The following is an 18,197-nucleotide window of genomic DNA, read 5'->3' on the forward strand; positions in this document are numbered from 1 at the left end:
CTCTCTGATACAAGTGATACCCTGTATACACATGCAGTGACATGGAGAGCTGAATTTCACTTTACCTTAATAACTTAACTTGACGTCAACATCTCATATTGTTCGCCCTCCTGAAAAGCACACGGTGTGCCATTGTCAGCATGTACCGATCACAATGTGCTCAACATCTTGTACAAGCGCGCTTCTGTCCCCTCTCGTTAATGCAATTTAATGCCGTGTCTTTCGCCTGTGATTCCCAATTGCTGTTACCATGGTGACATGCTTAGGAAAAAAACATCAACCCACAGTCGCTTGTTATTGCTTCATTACTACAATGTTTGACGTTTTTTTCTTGTTTCTTTTTTTTTTTTTTGCAGGGACCTCGGGTGGGAGATAAGCACACCATGGCTTGATAAGAGGACGTCCTCCCCTGCAGGTAATTAGCCCTCTACGATCGGCTATTGTTATAACCTTTATAAGGAGTGCTGCTTCCAGTCCATCTGAAACATGGGGGCAAACATAGGCTCGAGACTAATGGAAATCATGATATGTAAATCGCAGCTGTGTATGAATCAACAGTTCATTGATTTTTTTTTCTTCAGAGTTTCAGATTGGCCATTTAGAAAAAAATACTAATTATAGCCATTACATACATTTATCTTCAATTCTGGTGGATCTGTCTGGGAGATTTGAGTTCAAAACTAAGGTTTTATTTCTGCTCTTTACAGTTAATGTGAGTAACTGGTCCTTCTTTGTTATTTAAGTTGATATTCAGAGAAATTAAAATTGAAAGCCTTTATTGTCACTTTACAACTCTACAATGTAATTAGAAGAGAAAAATCACTGGCAGTTTCAGATGTACTTCAAACCATGTATACTTAACATAATTACAAGTATGAAAAACGGTTTCCCTATCTATGACTGGTTTGTCGCCTTTGCCTTCCATGTAGAGTTTGCTTGATGAAATGTTAGGACATTCTCCAAATCAAGTCTTTAACCGCTTTGTTTCAAATGAAATACAAAAATATTCACCTTTTGCTAAACAGACAATTTGGGAATTTTTGCTAAAATTATCGCCTAATACTGTTTATGTCCTAATATCTTCAATTGACTTACAATGTCTTCTCATTATATTAAATGCAATTTTCCAAGGAAGAATTTGTAGATGCTGATGGATTGTTCCAAATGGATAGCGATTGCTATTTTGTACATTGTAAAAATCTGAAAAATCATTGTAAAAGGAGCTGACAAATGGTTGGAAAAAAGGGAAATAATGGATTGTAAATGTGAACAATTATGAGTTATAGTGCAGTAGACAAAATTGTTGTTAAATTTGTAGATGGACTACACTGAACTGTGTAGCAAATGTTTCTAAAGGTGTTTTCACATTAGGCACAATTGTTTCATACTGTGTCGAGAGCGATTCCCTCCCCTCTCCATCGCTGGTCTGTGTTCACATTAGTAACATTGTTCCATTCCCAAGCACACTTGTGTATGTACACAGTCCAATACAGCAGGTTGCAGTATGCAGATAGTTAGTCTGCATATCTGCCGAACAGCAGAAAGAAGTAGAAAGAACCATAGCAACCACTCACGGGCTGAGTCCATCCTGCTAACCGTGGATGGTATTGTTATACAACAACCCTCTTCCTACATCCACATCTATCGAGCAGCTCAGAGGACGAAACAGGCCTGTGCTGTCGGGATCCATTGATTCCTGAAGCGACAGGAGCTGTTTAGAATGACGTCATATAGCGGTCCACTTCCTTGTTTGGGCATAGTTGCGTTCATATCTCCCCCGGACCGTACTCGAGTGCGCATGAATTGACCACCTCTTCAAGGGGACTCGGGCACGGTACCCAGGTACTGTACGTTTGTGTTCACACTGATCAAATGATCCGGACTTTGGGGTCAAGTATACTCGGATCCGGGCTCCAAGTGTGAAACCACACTAAATAAAAGAACTCATTTTAGTGAGTAAGTGATGTATATTTTAGTCATAATATTGAAAGCCTCTTTTTTAATCCCACCTGTATTATCTATTGAAAAAGAACATCTGTACAATCAATACAAAGCTTGGCTGTAATTGGTGACGTTTGTTGGAATTGTAAGAAATGTGTCGATTGAGGCGTAAACTTATTATTTAAGCTTGCATTTGCTCAAATCTGAAAGTTGGCACAAACTTTTGAAATTCAAGAATTGATGGTTTTCTATCAAAAAGCATTGCACCAACAGCTATAACATAAGTTTGACCGAAAACTAGAGGCAACAAGTTGTTCACTGTGATGAATTACCGATCTCCAGGCAGGCCGCGAGCCCCTCGAAGATAATAGTGTCATAAAAGGTATAGACAAGCAAAGGCTGCCAGGATGGTATCAATCAGTAGTTCAGGAAAAAAAAATGCAGTGCTATTGGCAGTATTACTTGATGGGCTAAAAACAATATACTGGGTTGCAAAGTTAAATTTCAAAGCCCTCGGTCGTGATCACAGGATTTCTATTCAGCCAGTGTTCACAATTTATGACTCAGTTAAACAGTTGAACTAAAGAAAAAGGCCCTAAGTGATTACAGTTAATGTGTCAAAAAATAAATGGTAAAAAAGCAACAGTGGGTCTTTATCATTCAATTCATCTGGATTGTGAAAACCTTTACTTAGTTTACGACACAGAGTTGGTGAGAGACAGAGGTAGAAGGGAAATCTCTACACGATTTGACTTACTGCATTTGTGTGTTATGCTGATATTTAATCACAAATAACTGGACAAAAAGAAAGTTTGACCATCCATCCAATACTTTTAGGCGATTTATTTAACGCTACAAATGCCAGAGGCAAGGTGGCAAAGGTTATTGGCTCTCCAAAGTCATTAAAATAAGTGTCATGAAACACTAAATGTCTATAAAATAGATATTTGGATATTTTAAAAGAGACATTCTTGCCAGTCATGACAAGTACCCATTTAAGATTTGCCTGTTTGTTTTTTACATCATACGTTTTACGATTGTTGCGTTGCTTAAATCACATCTCCAACCTTGAACCTAAAAGCCATACCCATAGTATTTGGAGCCCACAGTGGATGAACAGATATCCCTTCTTCTCACATCTCTTTTTTTGTTGTCTTTTAGGCCATCTCAAAAACCGTATGTGCATTAAAAATGGCAGTTAATAATCTCACACGGTCGCAATATGACATGAGAGATTGCCAAAGACAGATTGGAGTGTCGAGCTCTTGTGTTCATCTCGATGTATGACAGATGAGACAGAGACACCTGACATGAGAGCCGTGTGGAGTAAAGGACTCTTTGAGACATGCAAATAAATCACTGCTGTCAATTCCCTCTGGAGATGCACTTTCTGTGTTTCAGAGTAGACAATTATTGCGTTTCACAGTGACACGTGTTTCAAGGACACACTGAACACTTCACTGTACTCTTACCGTCTGTCAAGTAGTCATCTCTCTGCGGCAATGCCTTCTGTCTGTGTGAAATACTTTCAATGCAGCACTCATACCCTGCCTATACATTGGAAAATATCTCTTAATTTGTATGTTTTCTCAAACTTGGATACTGTAGCTATGGATTCTTAAAATACTCTAAAACAAAGGCACAGGAAGGTACTTTAAGGGCTTTCTTCCTTCAAATTCCCAAAGTAAAAGGCATACACCAGCTACCTTTAACCTACCCCGTGCAGTCCTGGACTCTACAAGACCCTCTACAGATGGTGCGACATCTGCACACCACGACATGCAAACGCTGGACCACTGACAGGAGGTTGGGTTGTTTGATTCCACTTGGCAATGGGAAATCCTCCCCCTTTTTCTTGTTCCTGTTCCATCTCGCTGAAATATTTACCTTGTATACACCCATTCATCTGCGGCTACAACAGGGCCCGCCGTTGCTTTTGTTAGGTTTCGCTTGGCGGTTTGCCGGGGGAGATGCACAATCAAAGCGAGAATCAAAGCGCGAAACAATTACTGCTGCTTGTGTGTAGGTGAATGGCAGCAATGAAAAGCTCATTGTCAGCTCTGCATGCCAGCTGTGCCACAGGCAAAAGATTTAACAGCTGAGGGAGGGGAGAATACAGAGGTGTAGAACATAGAGGAGGGCATCTGCTAACCTTCCCAAGCCAGAACGACCAAATCTGTAGCATCACGTTGCCAGGATGGAAATTTGCCTGGCTAATACTCTCCCCTCCTTTTTTTAATCTGGGGTGGATGTTATAGGGGTATATACAGGACTGTCTGAATGACCAGCTGCCTCCTTGTGAATGTCTTTTCTATCCAACCTGCTGACAGTCAATAGAAAAAGAGGTCAAGCCTCCGTACTGATTCTTTACCCAAGCATCTTCCTCCCACCGGCTTCACCGCCCATTTCGCCGCCACCATCCCTGTTTATTCCCTACCATCACCATAATACCAGTCAATAATACCAGTCATTTATGTGACACAGAGCTAGAAACCTATAATTTCCGTGGAAGTCAGCTTGTTGCAAGATTGACTTGAGTCTGAGTGTTCCTGTTCTTTTTTTTTTAAAGGAGACCCTAGTGTATAGAATAAAAGACCAAAAGTCGAAAGCAATGAGGCAGTAATGGTTATAACGCACAAGATAAATACAATTATTGGATGGAAGATAGCCTATAAATTGATTTGCCCTGAAAAAGTAAATGTATGTAGCATCCCTATTTACACCTAAGCCTCAGCGTTCTGGCACGTTTTTTTAAAATGGCAGATCCAGCTGAGCTGTTGCGAATAACTGAATGTTAAGTATCTGATTTCAGGAAAGGCTTTCCTAAAATGTAGCATGTTTAATTGTTATTTGACAAATGGTCTAACACTGTTCATTTCTGTTCACATGATCAAAGCAACATTTAAAGCCTAGATATTGAGTATTATATTGATATTAAGTGTGTAGATGACAGAATATGGCCCAATGCAGACAAAAATAACTTGCTTTTTGTCTTCTGCACTTGAATTTATCAAAATATATTCACCAATATGGTGCTGAGGTGACACGAGCTAGCAGCACTCACCTTTTTAAGTATACCAGCTAGCTAAAAATTCCTTTCACTAAAAGATGCCACCCCTCCCATTATGCATAACTTAAAGCCAGCTATAAATGTAACCACTGTGATTTACAAAGTCCCTACTCCTACAGTTATCAGGAATACAGTAATTCAAGAGTGAGTCATTTTTTTATCACCTGGTCGTAAACATGTTTAATTCTGCTGTTGATTGGAGCCAGAATCAAGTGGGCCCTTGGAGAATTGTAGGTTTGGGTACTCTGCGTTGGCTTTTTTTGGTTCTTTTCCAGCAGTTACTGCTTGACAATCCAAACACTGAAACCTTGATCAAGGCTCCAGCATTGGAGATAACTTTGGCATAATGGCTACAATTGGTAATGCTGCAGAAGCATCAAGTGATGCATGTTACTTTTGCACACCGGCATTAAAGCACTTTTACCAATCATACAAAGGCTACTTCCCAGTTTAGAAGGTGCATTTGAAGACCTGTTACATCACAGCTGCATATCGAAGGATATCCCATTTCTAGCTCCTTTGAGTGCAGTCAACAAATGCAACCTTCTTTCCCCGCCAACGAAGGATCCACCCTGTTCTTCCTTTGTGGGCCAGCATATCCTGAGATTCATTGAACGGCAATTTGAATGAGGTGGCAGACTCTGAAGTTGCCGAGTAATACAATTTTATATTTAAGAAATTGGTTTAAAAAAAAATCAAATAACTACCAACAACTATGTTGGACAACTATGAGGCCTTGAAACTTCAAATTCTCATAATAGGTTACATTTTATTGGGTTAGTTATGTTTGCTAGGGTTGTTGGGGTTGCTTGAAGAAAGGGGCGGTGCTTAGAAACAAAAGAGTAAGGGCAGAGGCATCTGGTGATGCAAAAATGGAATCCTACACATACCAGACAGTCTCTTTACAGATGGGCTATTTATCATTCGAAAGCCCTCCAAACTGAGACACGGCAACCATCTCTTGAAAATAGCTTTGATTGAAACAGTGATTTAAGTTACTCTGTGTTATCAGATTCTGAATTTGATTAATTTGGTCTGGTCGTACTTTTATGTTTAAAAATTCCATCAATGTGTGTGGGGGACCCAACAGTAATGACGTCACCTTTGGGGAAAAGTCCCATCAAGTTCTCCTTGATAAACCCATTGTCTTGATGTGCATCAGTGTCTCAGGATCCAACGGTGTCCTATTTGGAGACATTTAAATGCATCAGCTGTCCAGACAAGCATCCATTTTAATCACATTCTCTGCAAGTATCGACACATCCGAGCTAATGTACCTTGACCAACCCTATTGTATGTAGGGTCTGCGTTTCATTTAATTCTGTCGTTGTGTTGACAAGTATTCTGTCATACTGAAGTGACAGGTTTAACCTACTAATGTCACCATTTGTGGAAAAGTCAAAGAGTCACTTAAGTTCTTTTAATTGATCCTCTGGGGACGATGAATTTGCAAATTCCACAGCTACATGTAACTGTGTAGATGTGTATCAAATAGTCGTGAAGATATTCAAGTCTGGTCGTAGTAAGCAGATCATGAATCACAGCTTTTGCCTCACACACATTAACATGCATTCCTGAAGCTGAACCCACATTACCAGATTCTAGTACTGGTGTGATTGTAAGTTATGATTAATGCAACTCTTCAGAGATGCCCGTCTTTCATGATGATTCTTATTTTGTTTTGCATAAATGTATATCATTGTTTTTCCCTTCCTTTTCATATTCACCTCTCTCCACCCTGGAGCGGTAAATCAAGATTTGTGTTGTGCTCTTACTTCTCAATCCTCTGCATTTCTGCTTTCATTTATTCATCTTCAGGTGCGGCTCACATACATCTGTGTGTTAAGGGGGAGGGGGATTTTAATTTCCTGTAATTTTCATATGCTGACGTGTACTGGATGGCAGGCGGCATGAGGCCACAGCTGTGGATTCCATAAAGTGACAAATGAAGAACGATTGTGAAATTGACATCCGAGTTTGATGCATTTTCTGTTGCATATTTTCCCATTAAGTGTCAAGCCTTACACATCTGCGAGACACACTGTTCCCCACTGAAGAATCAGAGTGCAAAAGCATTATCTGTTTTTCATTTTGTGGCTGGGATTGGAGTCTGAGTCGATGATACGAGCTTCTATTGAGCAGAGCAATGACACAGAGATGGAAAGTAAAGAGACAGACTTCGGTTTTGAAGTGAGCTTGAATTTAGGGCTTTGGACTTTTAAATTCTGTAACCTCATTGCGCATTAGATCTCAAACCACTTATTGTCTCTCCGCCTTAAAATGATTTCCCTTCATAACCACAGCTTTGACTTTCTGGCCCAATAAGCTCTATTCTTTTATATTTCATTTTCACAAGTGGCCCCTTCCTCTAAATCAGGGTATCGTGAATAAATGTCATGTCAAGAAAACTAAGCTGCTTTCTCAGAAGTAACATTAATTTAAAGTAGGGCTGTTAAATGTTTCATTTCTTATCAGGATTAATCACTGGATTTCAATAGTTAATTGCAATTTATTGCATTTTTAATCATGTTTGAAATTCCATTATTTTGGCATTTCAAAAAAGTATTTGTTGTGCTTCTTTTTGTACGGTCTTAAGCTTACAGTACTTGACTTCCTATTTGGATACAGACCTGCTTTTATTTTGAAAGAAAATAAGGAACCGAAGGTTACATCATTAACTTAAGCACTGAAATTAGGAACTTACTATGGATCAAAAAGTAAACGAATACAGCAAAAGAGGACGGTATAAAAGTGAAATGTTTGATGTCAAGAGGTGGGTATTACTTTCAACTTGTCAACTTAGCTGTCTGGGTGTTAAATGAGCCTTTCAAATAGCGTACGATCAATGCTGCAATGCTGGGGTGAATGTAACATGAAGTGGAAAAAGCACTTGGAGTGATCAGAAGACTGTTTACGTGTTAGATAAGAACATTAGACTTACCATTTAGTTCACACGTTTCCAATGATTCTGCAGAGACACTGTAACAACACCACTGACACTATATGTCACAAAGCTGTTAAAGCAACATTGTGTAGGAATTCAGTTTGGTGCACAAAATAGTTTAGTAAAGTTTGTACGCACTTTGCACTTCACCCCAAACCAAAGAAACTCCTTATGATAAATGATATGAACCCCGAGAATACATTTCTTAGAGCTGCAAGCCCTGCCCTCCAAGGCCCCTGGACCTTGTGGGCGGGTGTGGCTCAGTTGGTAGAGTTGGTCGTCTCTCAACCTGGAAGGTTAGGGGTTCGATTCCCAGCTCCTTCACCAACATGTCTGATGTGTCCTTGGGCAAGACACTTAACCCCAATTTGCTCCCGCTTCTATGTCAGCGGCGTATGAATCTGTATAAATGGGATTAGTTACTTCTGATGGTCAACAACCATCAGTGTGTGAATGTGTAGGTGTTACCTGCAGTGTAAAAGCACTTTGAGTAGTCTGAAGACTAGAAAAGCACTACAAGCTCAAGTCCATTTACCATTTACCTTGGAAAGTACTACCCCCTCAGCAGGGTCTTTTTACCTCATTAAGACTCTGGTTCCTGCAGTCGAAATGCACATAGTTCCTTATAAGTTCCCTATAGTTCTTGGGGAAAGTTCCTGCAGTTGAAAAGTGGGCTCACATCTCTCACCTCTCCCAGTAAACATGGAAAGAAAGACATGCTCTGCCTGAACCTCTTAATAAGTGGAGTCTGAATTTGTTGCCCACTAAATATTTGTTTCCGAGTCATTGGCAGTGCTACAATGTTCATTGATTCTTGGCATGAATACTCAACTTTTATCTCTGTAAGTCACCTGTCATGTTCAAGTTCATTGACTAACAGATGCTGCTTTAACAATGTGCTTCATTTAATGAAAAATAACTTGTTATTTCCAGCTCTGAAAAATTCGTGTGCGATTCATGCGCATTTGTGTGTACACCATTATGCATGTGTGAGTGGAAGTGCGTGTTCAATATGCTGCAGCCGTTATCCTTGTATTTCCCCGTCTCACCGAGCACACTATGCCTGAATACACCCACTCCAACCTCACCTTTCCTTTAGCACCCTCATCCATTATTCACAGACATTGGACAACGCTCTCATATCGACTACACAGACTTCTTTTTTTTTTTTTTTTAAAAGAACGCCGCTCCACTATGCAGATAATACCTGCTTGACTCAGAGAAACACTGTTGCATTAAAATATGTCAATATCCAAGAGCTCACAATCTTTCATGCTCTGTAACATTTTGAAACTTTTTTTTTTTTTTTCCCCTGCCAGCCCTGCGAGGTAAGGGAGGAGGAATAGAGATGGTCCAGTTGCCTCGAGGGAATATTTTCTTCTTCTTTCACATTTCTTGACAACAATATGTGCAGCTTTTCCCTATCATTTCCCCCTACCAGGCAAGGTCACCTGCATCATTTGCATTTCATGGAATTGTTTCTGAGGGGAATATTCTGATTTGTATTAATGTGCATGTACATGCCACTTTGTTTTTTTTTTCTGTTTTTGTTTTTTTGACATCTTCTGAATATTCAGCACCATCCAGGGGTAGAGTCAATAAATTCATTCAGATTACATGCGAGTGGATATGGAATGGCTTACGCTCTGGAAATGATTGTCTAGGGGGAAATGTGAGGACTCAGATATTACAAATCCACAAGTATTTGTCCTTGAAACAAGTTTGGAAGTCTTTCAAAGCATGTTGTGTGCAGTCTGTATGTGTGTATATTCATACAAATATTTTTTTTAATCCATGCTCAAGGGAATACTAAGGAATATAATTGATTTCAGTTTATGTTCCAATATATTGAGTACAACCAACAACCAGTGTTAAAGTCCACATAAAGGTCTATACATTGATCTTATGTAATTTGCCTACATCGTTTCGGATAACATAGGACCTCTTGAATAAATCAGCAACAAGCTAAGCAGACAAACACTTTGTTCCGATTGTCAAATTGTTGCCTTGAACATAACAATTCCCCCGCCCATTTTTTACATGAAAGAAAAATCTCTAGTTAAAAATAACTCAGAGCCTTACATAGTAATGTAACTTATAAGATTTGACTTATGTTTCAGTAATTCATAATTCATTTATTTTTGCTGGTCAACACCCTGGACTTCCTGAAAGTCTTATTGTGCTAAAGGTACACTATGTAGATTTGGTAGTGACATTTGAATGTTGGAGAAGTGAAATAATTCTAGGTTTTATTTTCTGAATGGACTACACAAACTTCACTCAGACAAAAAAAATAGGTCCCTAGAACACTGTTTGGAGCTAAAAAAGCTACCAGGAGAGTTACATTTTCACTGTTGTGGGCCCCCAACCACAACTTCTGGGGTAGCATTTTATCTTCAAACAGCGTTACAGGGACCAAATTCTCCTCCAAGGACAGTTTGTATATAGAGTTATGAACATATACCACAGAATCTGTACACTTCTCCAACTTTCACATTTCTCTACCAAAACTCCATAGTGCACCTTGAAATACACAGTAACTTTATTACTTTTTATCAAGGTCGAGCTTTACATCAGACACAAACAACGTTCTCCTGATTGAAAGTCTTTTGTTTGTTTGGCCTTAAGTTATTTGCTATTTAAGTGACATTACTTACTCCACCTATTCTGTATGCATGTATGTGCATGTATTATATATTATGCATATTGAGGAACAACAGATGTCTTTAAAAAAAACTCTCTCTTATACTTCTGCTCTATATAATCATGATAACGTTCCTCAAACCATCAGATGTCTTATCCATTAGAAAAATTCTACACCTACACACAAGAGTTTTCATTAGTATGTAATGCATAAAACAGTTAATAATTTATCCCTTTATTGAACAGAACTGCTAATCAGAAAAATGTAAACAGCACAAATTAAACTGGTGTGTACTGCAGAATAGAAACAGATTTGTACAGCAAAGAGTTGAACCAAAATAAGGTGATATTTGTATACTTTGTCAGGTAATGCATGCTATTTGTGAAACATTCTGCTCTGTTAATAGTATACAAATGACTATGAAATGGGCTTTTGAGAAGATGGTGAAGACCTGACTGAGTGCGATAGGTGGACATTAATGGGGCCATGACCTTCACAGTGACGTCAAAGCTCAGTCCTTTTGTTGGACATCATTTTCCTTTCAGAACAGTTTGAATCATGTGATTTTCAGCTTAAGTGGATACAAGTGGACTGATATTCAGCAAAAGAGAGGATGGCTTTCTATGTCTGTGTCATTAAAGCTATAGTCCAAAAAATATTGCCAAATTGAAATAACTACATTGATGACATTAACAGGTACGATGGGGCACGTCTTCATTTAGAGAGAATCTGTAGATGTCCAATTTAGAACAGTTAAATGTAGAAATTCCTAAAAAAATCAAACAAAATTCAACTCACCACTGGCTATCATGTTGCCCCCCCCCCCCCCCCCGGCTCCATCACTTGCGTCTCATCCACCACTCGGCCGATTAGCAGAGTATGACGAGCTCTAGCGTGTCTTAGCCAGCAGGGCCGTGTGGAGCGAACAGTGCCAGGGGATCCATTCGCTCTGGCACAATGACCGGGGCCAGAGTCTGCCTTGGGCTCACTTTCTGATGATGCGAGGGGTGGGGGGGAGGTTGGGATGTAGTGTTGAAAGTGAAAAAGGTTTCCCTCGAGCAGGGGATGTCGAATTGTGGCTGGTCATGTCTCTTTTGTTGGTTTGGATTGCTGCAAGTTTGAGGGGGGGAAAAAAAAAGGAGATAAGCGGGGATAACCTGAAATAGTCAAGAACTTTTCCCATTCAGAGACAAATGTCTATGAACAAAACCTTATGCATTTGAATATGCTGGTAGTGTTTTGGGATGTGAATTATTAAAAGGACCATCTACAGTTAAAGTACGCTCATAGCTCCCATAACTGCAATTATCCCCAATTTCCACATACTCGTTGCCCGCCGCGGTCCCTCAGCACCTTGCACTGCGCTGTAGTTCACTGCCATTCTAGTCAATCATTGTGTTTCCACAGCGAGCGCCGCGTTCCCTTTCTGGAGCGTACCACCAGCGCCTCTTCGCTCTGCTCCGTTTCAAATATGCTGCAAGTCTATTTTCGACGGGGTGCGCTACAAGCAAGCGTCAAGCCGGAACGAATATGACAACCCGGACAGGAAGTCAGACAAAGAAACTTACAGAGCGTCTGGTGAATTTCAAAATAAAACACAACATAAGGACTCGTATTTGCATGTTTTTTCCTCTTTATTCCCTTGTGATCTCGTAGTTCTCCTGAGATGTTTCTACAGCTCATCATGGCTGCGCTCTCGTTCCAGAAACTGACCCAGTGGGGCAGAGGGGCGCACGCCGTCCGGCGGAGCAAAACTGTGATGCTGACGGGCCGCGGCGCGCACAGAGTATGTGGGGATTGGAGACTGTCAGTGGGGCACCATTAGCCTAGTGGTAACTATGCGTATGGAGGCTACCGTCCCCTAAGCGGGTCGATGTGAGTTCAAATCTGACCTGTTGGTTCCTTTGCTATATGTCATTCCCCACTCTCTCTGTCCCTGATTTCCAACTCTTGAAAACTTGATAAAAAAGGTCAGTTGACAGGTGTTAGCTTTTCCTGTCCCATGTGTTTTCAAAAGTCAATGCTTGGTTATTTATGAAGCCTCTACACATATAACTTTGTGTCAAAACAATGTGGCAATCTGCGAGCTTTTTTAGACTGCCGCCTGAGTTTTTCCACAAGGCTCTGTTTGTGAAATCAAGAGACAAGCATTATTAGCTCCAAACTTTAATCCCCGCTACAGACACGAGCAAAAATACATCTTAAAAACATCTATAAGCTCATTATCTTTTTGAGTGTCAATGGGAATGGAAAATCGCCCGCATGAGCTGCAGCAGGTTCAAACCCGGCGGTGTTGTGTTTGACTGATGCGCCACAGATATCTATTTTCTGTTCAGCGGGCTTCATTTCAGCTCTAGACAGACTTCTTTTCTTTTTTTTTTTCCAAGTTTATCTTCCTCCTTCTTTTCTTTCCATCTTATATCTGAAGCTAATCGGCCCCTTCTGCCATGCACACTTCCTAAAAAAAAAAAAAAAAAGACTGCTTTGAGGCTCTCTGCTGAAGCAAAGGATGCTGGATAACTTGCATTTCTTTATCAGGCAGAAATTCTAATTGGGTTGGAGAACAGCGATGTACACACAAACAAACAGCTTATGTGACTGCAGACGGTGTATTATTTTTGGCTGTTGTTTACTTCAAGTTCAATTATTGAACGGCAAAATGTGTTTGACACAGAAAGGGAATAGCTTGGACACAATGACTTTGCATGACAGTTAGAGCAACACAATCCATTTAAAGTATTGTCCGGTGACCTACATAGTCTGGGTCATACAATGGCAGTTACTTACGAATTTTGCACTTCACTTAAAACACTGTAATGCATGTTCATTCAGCACTTAACGTGGATCCTCTCCGAGCGTCAAGGTCACAAGTGCACAAGCAACCATTTTTGATGCTTGAACAGTTCTTTGAATATCGACTTCCTTTTATTCACGAGCTTATTTCCTACCTGCAGGTGAACTTAGTCCAACATCTTCAACATTTCCATTTTCTTTTCAATGACTGTTTGAAAGAGGAACTGAGAGAAATGAGTCCCAGAGCAGAGCGAGAATAGAGGGGGAAAAAAAAAAAAAAAAAAAAAGACTCCCAGCGTACTCGCTGCAGCGCGAGGCCAAGAATTTTTTTTATTTCCAAGTGCTCTGGCGCGGGCCCTTTTTTCATGGAAGACATTTTGACTTGTCACAGTAGAACAGGCACAATTGTAGATAATAAAACGGTTGAATTACATTTAGCTGCCTCAGTTTCAGGGTCCTGGCATTGTGCATGCTGGCTCACTGTCACACTGTTGTGACTTTCTGAGACACCTGAATAGAACAGAGCCATTGGTAATTTTATTAGTTACACCTGCACGTTTTTTTCTAATATGCCAAGTCATAATGTCTGCTGTGAAAAGGTCAATGATTCAAACGCAACATCTGACTGAGGAAGGTGGCAATCTCTCTCATTTAATGGTGTGGTTGTTTTGTCTTTTACATTGAAGTAAGTCTGGAAGTGGAACAAATTAATCTCAACATTTCACAGAAGCTGCAAACCAACTGGCTCATTGAGCCTATATAAATATGGACATCACATCTCTCTATCCTTCTGTATTACTATATTAAAACCAAAATACCAATAACTGACCTGTGCTGGTGACGTGATTTAGAGCAGAGACTTGAGTAGAATTTCTGGCTATTGAAGCCTATTACGACCTAAGGAGACTACCCACAGACTGACCCAATAACATCCCTTAATACACCCTGCAAATTTCAAAAACAAGGGATTTAAGTCTATTCGCTCCGGTGTTAGTCTACGTTAAGTTTCCTCACTCGCTTCTTCTCGTCTACCGCTGCTAATCGAGTAAAAAAAATTGGATGGAGCCTTGTATGTCCGCAAAGCTGTCAATGACATTACATTCACTTTTTTGGCTTAGAATAACCAATTTAAAATTGACCTGCTTATTCCCATTGTAAGACTCACATATGCTGGATACTAAACAAAGTTTTAGAGGTAAAAGTATGTTGGCATAATCCCAGCATATGTTTGTTCGCTAAATGGCTCCTTCTACGAATAACGCCATAGTTCCCCGATATGAAACAAAGGAACTGACGAGACGACTTCAAGGCCGTTGTAACCTCTTTACATTGGCTTTTTCCTACTGGAATTGGAGAGCAGCCCTGCAGTGTTCTGTGCCCCCGGAAGGCTTCCAGAGAGCTGGCCAATCAGAAGAAAATGGGCATGTGGGGAGGGGGACCTTAAAGAGACAGCATCTGAGATTACCTGTTTAAAGGCCCTGACACACCAAGGACATCGTCGGCCGTTGGTCCTTGTTGGACAGTCGGTGAGCGGTCGTTGCCCTAGTTCCAGCTTCGTTGCTACCCTTCGGCCTTTTTTTGACCGATTCGACATGTTTAATCGGCGGTCGGTGAGAGGAATCTCTCCGACTGGCTCCAGCTCTCGCTTTCGACACAGGTTCGGGAAAGCCTCTTGAGCATGCCACTGTAGTATCCAAGCTACTCTATAGGTTTTACAGACTAACAGGAAAGGTGTATATGAGTCGGATGAAATGTTGGATCTTTCAACTTAAGCTGTCAGAAAATGTTTAATTTGATAATAAATCAGCACAATCGTTTAAAAAGCATCACAGCAGAATCCGGGTTTGAGAAAAATGTATTCAATGTTTATTTTGATTTTATATTTAGCTCCATAACCCATCTGTTGACATCGAGAAGATGGTGTTTATGACCTTTGCTGCAGCTAGTCAGTAGAGGGAGCTCTAAATACTTTGGCTTTCATGTTGTTTCCTTCATTTTTTAATACAGTTTATGGGGCTGACTGTACATTAAGCTTAACATTAGCATGACAACACCACTTAGCAGAGGTCAGAGGTCTTCATGATATTACTGGTCTGCACTGTTGTACTCCACTTTGCTTAGCTGAGCTTTGAAGGCTGAGGCAGGAATGCACAATGACACGACATGGCTAAAGCCTGCCAATTATTGTCTTAAATTGACCCACTAAATGAATCCTAACCAATACGTGCTCTTTGTAAATGGACTTGTAACCAAAAAAAGAAAGTGTATACAAAGCTTTGCTACATCAATTGTTAGAGCCAATTGCATTGAATAGCGGATGTTGCATGTTAATTACAACCTTTGCCTAATGTTTGTAAAATACAAGCCAGTGTTCCATTTGTCTGCCAGTTATTAGATAACACACAGAGGTGCACGTATACACAAGACCCCAGCCCGCTGTTTAGAATACCTAATGAGTGGAACATCACATCAGACATGAGACAACAAAAAGAACTGTGCCCCTACAATGACTAATTCATGAATTCCTTTAGCTGTGGGTGTTATTTCATTATTTGCTTTGAGAACCTTTTTTGTGTCTGGTCATGACAAAACAAAGCGCGGGACACACTCGCTGATTTTTAATCGCCGTTGCATTGGGGTGGATTAAGTGTGATAGTTGCTCGAAACAAGAGAGAAGACGTTTCCAAATAGCGGGAAAAAAAAGCCACAGAATGCTAATCACCAAGCTTCTCACAATGGTGCCAGTGACAATGTAGCCATAGTAACACTGGCAATGAGGCTGTCTGTCGCTGAAGTTGCTTGTCTGTATGAGTGATTAGACCTACTTTCCAGTAAGTGAGTTGGGAATTATACATATTTTCCACAAATTATCCATCAATACAAAATGTACCCAAACTGTGGAGGACTGCAATAAGTCTCTATGAACACTCTAATCAATCTTCTTGATATTTTGTCAGTGGGTTGTTGAATACTATTATATATGTTTACTAGATTGATATGTTTGTAAGTATTCTAAAGGCAGGTGTGTATAATTAAGAAATGCTGTCAAAGTCCAGTCTGAAGTGGATTTATTGGTTCAAGCACAGGCCCAAAAAGTAAGAACAGTTTAGAGTATCGTTCAAGCCAGCAGTTTTTTTCCGGAGACTGTTTGTTTGGACACTTGTTCTGTCCTTGAAGTTAAGTTTTTTGGAAAGAGGCTTTATTTTTATTTTTTTTGTAAGCAAAGTGAACTCTTGCGTGGCTGCTTTCTGCCAACTATCTTCTGTCTGCGGCTTGTCATGCTCAATTTGTGCAACTCCTATGTAGTTAAGTACTGAGCATGTCACTGCCACTGTCTGAAACATCTTTCCCCCAGGGCACATGGACACACACACACACACACACACACACACACACACACACACACACAGGCTACTTGCATTATGAACAAAGGTACAATGACAAAACCCAGCAGAAATGCACACAAGACAAGAAATCCACATTGGAATAAAATGTCAACAACCAACCATTCATACACACATGCACAAGCTTTTAACTCGTCTTTATGGTGTTTTTTTACACTGTCTCAAATCCATAAACTCTTTTCCGTCTGGACCAGAGAAATTGAATGCAAATATATGACGGTGCTGGTTGATTGTTTGCCCATAGGTTGACAAGAACTAACGCGTTATGGAGATTTTCCCTCATTCTGCCTCACCTAGAAAGCCAAGGGCAAATGGAAATGGTTTAGTGGGGCGTATCGGCCCCGACATAACCCTGGCAAGGAACTTTAGTCTCCTCTTTAATTAATGAGCAGCAGTGTTTCAGCATGTAAATATACGCAACTAAGCAGACAGACGGTGCAGTGAAGTGAAAACGACTGACTGCGGGAATATGCATATATTCAATTCAATTCAATTCAATTCAAAAAACTTTATTTGTCCCCGGGGGGCAATTCAATATTTGACTGTCTACTAAATTTGCATTTTCAGTCAGGCTGTGTATGATATCATTCATTCTTGATCAAGTGACACCATTTATCAAGCACACATAACTGTGGCCTCACTCTGGCTTAGTTTAATTTGTTAGGCCGAGTTTTGCTGTACTAATTTTCTCATTGGAACTTTTTAAGATGTCTCCTATCATTGTTATGCAGATGACAATCAGCTGTAGATCTCTTTCAAACATGGTAATGTCCCTCAATTGTGTGTTCTGCTTAACTGTGTCAAATGTAAAAAAAAACACTCATACAATACAAACAGATATACTTTACGGATCACGAGGGAAGCCTTCAAGCATCCAGTAGCAGCTTGCAAGACACATGACAGTAATCTGTTATGTCTAACACCCTCCCGTAAGAATGTACTGTAACTCCGTAGACGGTTACAGTATTCTCTGCTGCTGCTTTGACCACGAGTCACAGCTACAAGACAAGGGAGATATCAGTTTTGACCTGTTGCAATGTCGATGCAAATCTGTGTTTTGCTGGACTCAAGTGACACAGAGCCAAGCCATTTTGACACCTAGCCCATCATTGTAAACTCTGACACTCTGAGCAGGTTGGACCGCCTGGCTCTGCTCATAAATTGAGAGCAGAACAAGCAGAAGACCAGGATTCAATTTATGTTTCCTGTCACAAATTACTCTGTTACTTTTATTTATATTTAAATCTTTTATATATCTTTAAATTTTCTCAACCCACCACTATGGTAGGTGGGTTGAGCAAATTCACTGTGACAGATTTACAGTCCAGGAAGCACCACTATTAATCATAGACCCAATAAAAAGAAAAGATGATGCAGAAGTGTGTACATTATAGACCCAAA

At 40.2% G+C, this 18,197-nt stretch overlaps 1 long non-coding RNA gene across 3 annotated transcripts in view; it reads left to right on the forward strand.

Annotated features, from left to right (window-relative positions):
• The window catches only part of LOC132958995 (uncharacterized), a 110,132-nt gene that overhangs the window by 2,797 nt on the left and 89,138 nt on the right, over positions 1 to 18,197 (forward strand). For all 3 annotated transcript variants that reach the window (XR_009666855.1, XR_009666856.1, XR_009666854.1), the window contains exon 2: positions 357 to 415. This is a non-coding gene — a long non-coding RNA (uncharacterized LOC132958995). The remainder of the gene's footprint in view (positions 1 to 356; positions 416 to 18,197) is intronic.

This window comes from Labrus mixtus, chromosome 23 (assembly GCF_963584025.1).
Source record: "Labrus mixtus chromosome 23, fLabMix1.1, whole genome shotgun sequence".
NCBI classification, from domain to species: Eukaryota; Metazoa; Chordata; class Actinopteri; order Labriformes; family Labridae; genus Labrus; species Labrus mixtus.